Here is a 6,000-nt window from a genome sequence, read left to right as displayed (position 1 = left end):
AGTGGACCTGCACACCCAGATCTCTCTGCACATCAATTCTCATAATGATTCTGTCATTCACTGTATAATTACCACCTGTATTTAACCTTCCAAAATGCATCACCTCACATTTGTCCAGATTAAACTCCATCTGCCATTTTTCAGCCCACACATCCAACTGATCTATAACCTGCTGTATCCTCTGACAATCCTCCTCATTATCTGCAACTTTATTAATCTTTGTATTATTTGCAAACTTACTAATTAGACCAGTTACATTGTCTTCCAAATCATTTCCAAAAAGGGAATAAGGATAACCAGCCAGTCTTCCATGATGGTGGGCAAATTATTTGAGAGAAGTCTGAGAGACAGGATTTATGATTATTTGGAAAAGCATTGTTTGATCAGAGATAGTCAGCATGGCTTTGTGAGGGGCAGGTCATGCCTCACAAACCTTATTGAATTCTTTGAGGATGTGACAAAACACATTGATGAAGTGGAGCAGTGGATGTGGTGTATGTGGATCTTAGCAAGGCATTTGAAAAGATTCCCTATGGTAGGCTCATTCAGAAAGTAAGGAAGCATGGGATACAGGGACATCTAGCTGTTTGGATATTGAATTGGTTGGCCCACAGAGGACAAAGATTGGTAGTAGATGGAAAGTATTCAGCCTGGAGCTCGGTGACCAGTGGTATTCCACAGCGAACTGTTCTTGGGCCTCAGCTCTTTGTGATTTTTATAAATGACTTGGATGAGGAAGTGGAAGGGTGGGTTAGTAAGTTTGCCAATGACATGAAGGTTGGTGGAGTTGTGGATAGTGTGGAGAGCTGTTGTAGGTTGCAACAGGACATTGACAGGATGTAGAGCTGGGCTGAGAAATGGCAGATGGAGTTCAACCTGTAAAAGTGTAAGTGATTTGTTTTGGAAGGTTGAATTTGAATGCAGATGACAGGGTTAAAGGCAGGATTCTTGGCAACGTGGAGGAATAGAGAGATTTTGGATTCCACGTCCATAGATCCTATAAAGTTGCCACCAAAGTTGATCGGGTTGTTAAGAAGCCATATGGTGTGTTGGCTTTCATTAGCAGGAGGATTGAGTTTAAGAGCTGCGAGGTTATACTGCAGCTCTATAGAGCACTGGTTAGGCCACATTTGGAATATTGTGCTCAGTTCTGATCACCTCATTGTAGGAAGGATGTGGAAGTTTTAGAGACGGTGTAGAAAAGATTTACTAAGATGCTGCCTGGACTGTAGGCCTGTCTTATGAAGAAAGGTTGAGGGGGCAAGGGCTTTCCTCATTGGAGCGAGGAATGATGAAAGGTGACTTGATAGAGGTGTACAAGATGTTGAGAGGAGTCAATAGAGTGGATAGCCAGAGATGTTTTCCCAGGGTGGAAATGGCTTTCATGAGGAGACATAATTTTAAGGTGATTGGAGGAAGGTTTAGGTTCTTTACACAGAGAGTGGTGGGTGCATGGAATGCACTGCCAGCAGGGGTAGTAGAGTCAGAGACAGTAGGGACATTGATTAGATTGGCAATGGATCACTGTAAAATGTAGGGTATGCCGGTTATATTGATCTTAGAGTAGGATAAAACGTCGGCACAATACTGGGGGACAAAGGGCCTGTATTGTGCTGCCCTGTTCTATGTTCTATGTTCTTTTTATGTAGATCACAAACAGCAGAGGTCCCAGCACTGATCCCTGAGGAACCCTACTAGTCAAAGCCCTCCATTCTGAATACAATGTGTACTGTTATGTCCACAATTTATGAAGTGAAAGATGTTAAACTGTATGATCTTATTTAAACTTCAAATGCAACCTCAGTTAACTTTTCCAGTTGACAATTAGTTTCAATGAGAGGATATCAAATAAATTCTAGGATTGAGATGCCTCAATCCAAAATCCTGTCCCCATGATGAAAGCAGTTTGAGTTTGAACATAAATGATATAATTTTGACTTATTTCATCAATTTGCTTTTAAAACCAGGAGAGAAAAGAATGAAGCAACCCCAATCTTTGTCTATCCCTGGTCTCAATCCCCCTCAAAAGTCTGAAATGAGGAATGAATCATGTATTTCACTTGCAAAGTGAAGCAGTTCTCATTCACAACTGCTGCAGCATCAATTACAATTCAAGTACACCTGAAATCCTCAGAAAGGAACTTCTGCGCTGAGCTTCTGCGCTGAGCTTCTGCGCTGAGCTTCTGCTTCTGCGCTGAGCTTCTGCGCTGAGCTTCTGCGCTGAGCCAACTGAAAGGACCTCCACTGAACATTGATTTACTGGATTTTAATTCATGGGAACAAATGCTGTTAAATTCCTGATGAACGCCTTATGCCCAAAATGTTGATTTTCCTGCTGTTCGGATGCTGCCTGACCTGCTGTGTTTTTCCAGCATCACACACTCGACAATGAATGCTGTGAACCCTGAAGATTTTAAGAAATTCATAATTGGTGACATGCATGCATGTGTGCATGTGTGTGTTTGTAAGTGTGCATGTGTGTTATTGTGTACAGATAATGTGTTCAATATCTAGTTTGTGTTTGGGTGAAGGGTGTGCACGCAATAGTTTGCTGTTTGTATACTGACACTCTGTCCAATACCTGGTGAATGTATATATATAGAATGTGTGCGTATCTGGAATATGCTGAATAAAGCAAAGTGAAATAGATTGTTTATAAAGATCAATGCTGCCTGGTGAGTGTTAAAAATCACACCACACCAAGTCCAACAGGTTTATTTTGAAGTATAAGCTTTTGGAGCACTGCTCCTTCATCAGGTAGCCAGCAGAGTAGGATCCTAGGACACAGAATGTATAGCAAAAGATCATAGTGTCATACACTGATGTATTGAACAAACCTAGATTTCTGTTAAGTCTTTCATCTTTTAGAATTGGTTGCAGCTTTTGGTTCATTAATGTGTAAATCCCAGAACTTCTTTCAAGTCACATCTCTGAGATAACTTCAGGTTTTATGAAAAAGGGTGACATCTCAGCTCAGACAATGCATTAAAGGTGTGATGTTAGAGTCTGTATATATTCCAATCTTGAGTCGTCCTGGTTCTCTTTCCAAAGTAGGAATTTATAAAATGTCACATGGAGTATAAGAAGTGCTGACAGCCTACAGATTGTGTGCTTTTTGAACAAAAGAGAATGTATCTGCAGATACAATTCTGTAAATGCAAATTTATTCCATAGATTTATACGTGTGTGCGTGTGTGTGTGCGTGCATGTGAGGGGGAGAGAGGGTGAAGGAAAGAGAGAGAGAGTGTGAGAGTGCATATGTGTGTGCCTGAGAGAGAGCATGTGTATGAGAGAGGGTCTGCGTGAGTGTCAGTATATAAGACTGTATGTGTATATGTGCTTGTGTATGAGTGTGTGTGAGAGTGTATAGTGTAATGGGGTCACCTGTATTATGACATGAACCCAAGATCCCAGTTGAGGCCATCCTTTGGGCGGCACGGTGGCACAGTGGTTAGCACTGCTGCCTCACACCGGCAGAGTGTGAGGCAGCACCGGGCCAGAGACCCGGGTTCAATTCCCGCCTCAGGCGACTGACTGTGTGGAGTTTGCACGTTCTCCCCGTGTCTGCATGGGTTTCCTCCGGGTGCTCCGGTTTCCTCCCACATCACAAAGATGTGCAGGGTCAGGTGAATTGGCCATACTAAATTGCCCGTAGTGTTAGGTAAAGGGTAAATGTAGGGGTATGGGTGGGTTTCGCTTCGGCGGGTCGGTGTGGACTTGTTGGGCCGAAGGGCCTGTTTCTACACTGTAATCTAATCTAATCTAATCTAATCATGGGTACCGGACTTGGCTATCAGCCTCTGCTTGGTGATTTTGTGTTGTTGCCTATCCCGAAGTCTGCCTTGGAGGGTAGTCACCCGAAGATCTGAAGCTGAGTGTCCCTGACCCTGACCGCTGAAGTATTCCCTGACTGGGAGGGAACACCCCTGTCTGGCGATTGTTGCCAGACCATTCATTCATTGTTGTAGCATCTGCTTGGTGTGTAGGCAGTCAATATTTTTATAATCTATGTGACATTTTATAAATTCCTATTTTGGAAATAGAATCAGTCTGACTCAAGATTGGAATACATACAGACTCTAACCTTACACCTTTAATGCATTGTCTGAGCTGAGAAGTCACCTTTTGTTTTATAAAACCTTAAGCTATCTTGGGAATGTGACTTGAAAGGTGTTCTGGGGTTTACATATTGGTGAATCGAAACCTGCAACCCATTCTAAAAGATGAAAGACGTATCAGAAATCTAGGTTCGTTCAATACATCGCATCAGTGTATGACACTGTGATTTTTTGCTATACATTCTGTGTCCTATGATCCTACTCTGCTGGCTACCTGATGAAGGAGCAGTGCCCCAAAAGCTTGTATTCCCAAATAAACCTGTTGGACTATAACCTGATGTTGTGTGATTTTTAACTATATACAGAGAGAGTCTGCAGTTTTTGATGTTAGTTTGAACAGGGAGTGTGCGTCGTATCCAGTATGAGTGAAAAGTAAATGTATGCAGTATCTGAAATCTGTGTAAAGGGAAATAGTACGGTGTTCAGTGTGAATGGTCAGGCAGTGTGTGCAGTGTCTGATGTGAGTATATACAGGAATGTGTGCATCATCTGATCTGAGCGTGTGAAAGAAGTGTGTGCAACATCTGAATTATGTGTAAAGGGAGATAACACAGGGTCTAATAGAACATAGAACAGTACAGCACAGAACAGGCCCTTCAGCCCACGATGCTGTACCGACCATTGATCCTCATGTATGCACCTTCAAATTTCTGTGACCATATGCATGTCCAGCAGTCTCTTAAATGTCCCCAATGACCCTGCCTCCACAACTGCTGCTGGCAACGCATTCCATGCTCTCGCAACTCTCTGTGTAAAGAACCCGCCTCTGACATCCCCTCTATACTTTCCTCCAACCAGCTTAAAGCTATGATCCCTCGTGTTAGCCATTTCTGCCCTGGGAAATAGTCTCTGGCTATCGACTCTATCTATGCCTCTCATTATCTTGTATACCTCAATTAGGTCCCCTCTCCTCCTCCTATTCTCCAATGAAAAAAGTCCGAGCTCAGTCAACCTCTCTTCATAAGATAAGCCCTCCATTCCAGGCACCATCCTGGTAAACCTCCTCTGAACCCGCTCCAAAGCATCCACATCTTTCCTATAATAGGGCGACCAGAACTGGACGCAGTATTCCAAGTGCGGTCTAGCCAAAGTTTTATAGAGCTGCAACAAGATCTCACGACTCTTAAACTCAATCCCCCTGTTAATGAAAGCCAAAACACCATATGCTTTCTTAACAACCCTGTCCACTTGGGTGGCCATTTTAAGGGATCTATGTACCTGCACCCCAAGATCCCTCTGTTCCTCCACACTGCCAAGAATCCTATCCTTAATCCTGTACTCAGCTTTCAAATTCGACCTTCCAAAATGCATCACCTCACATTTATCCAGGTTGAACTCCATCTGCCACCTCTCAGCCCATCTCTGCATCCTGTCAATGTCCCGCTGCAGCCTACAACAGCCCTCTATACGGTCAACGACACCTCCAACCTTTGTGTCGTCTACAAACTTGCTGACCCATCCTTCAATCCCTTCATCCAAGTCATTAATAAAAATGACAAACAGTAGAGGCCCAAGGACAGAGCCCTGTGGAACACCACTCACCACTTACTTCCAGGCAGAATATTTTCCTTCCACTACCACTTGCTGTCTTCTGTTGGCCAGCCAATTCTGTATCCAGACAGCTAAGTTCCCCTGTATCCCATTCCTCCTGACCTTCTGAATGAGCCTACCATGGGGAACCTTATCAAATGCCTTGCTGAAGTCCATATACACCACATCCACAGCTCGACCCTCATCAACTCTTCTAGTCACATCCTCAAAGGTTTGTGAGGCATGACCTGCTCCTCACAAAGCCGTGTTGACTGCATTTAATCGAGCCATGCTCTTCCAGATGGTCATAAATCCTATCCCTCAGAATCCTTTCTAACACCTTGCAGACGAC

This window comes from Chiloscyllium plagiosum, unplaced genomic scaffold (genome assembly GCF_037043375.1).
Source record: "Chiloscyllium plagiosum isolate Xiang-an unplaced genomic scaffold, Cpla_swu_hap1 HiC_scaffold_30, whole genome shotgun sequence".
Taxonomy (NCBI): Eukaryota; Metazoa; Chordata; class Chondrichthyes; order Orectolobiformes; family Hemiscylliidae; genus Chiloscyllium; species Chiloscyllium plagiosum.
The sequence above is the reverse complement of the archived record's forward strand: the minus strand, read 5'-3'. Positions refer to the sequence as shown.